The following is a 430-nucleotide window of genomic DNA, read 5'->3' as shown; positions in this document are numbered from 1 at the left end:
GCCTGTCCCGGCCGCACTGAGCGGCTGCCCGCGGCCGCAGGACCAGGGCCTACCTGCGCCCGCCACAGTGCCCGGCAGAGGGCCGGCCGGGAGAGCGAGCCGCGTGCCAGCAGGTCCTGGGCCGCTGCCAGCAGGGACGACAGCTTCTCCTGGAGAGACAGAGCCCGCTCGAGCCCCGCAGACGCCCGCCGAGTCAGGGCACGCGCCCGCCCCCGGGGAAGGGAGCACCCCGTACCCTGCACTCTGCACTGAGCAGTGTCCCGGGGTGCGGCCCGGGCCCCTCCAGGCAGAGCTGCACCAGCCCATCGGCGACCAGCCGGCTGGCCAGATCGGGCACCAGGAGGCCTAGCCTGCAGGCCTGGTCCCGCAGGACGCGGTCTGGGAAGGAAACGGGGCGGCCCAGCCTGAGCGCGGAGGCCAGCAGCCTGGG

Source organism: Condylura cristata, unplaced genomic scaffold (assembly GCF_000260355.1).
Source record: "Condylura cristata isolate star-nosed mole 26May11 unplaced genomic scaffold, ConCri1.0 scaffold00898, whole genome shotgun sequence".
NCBI lineage: Eukaryota > Metazoa > Chordata > Mammalia > Eulipotyphla > Talpidae > Condylura > Condylura cristata.
Note: the sequence above shows the minus strand (reverse complement) of the source record.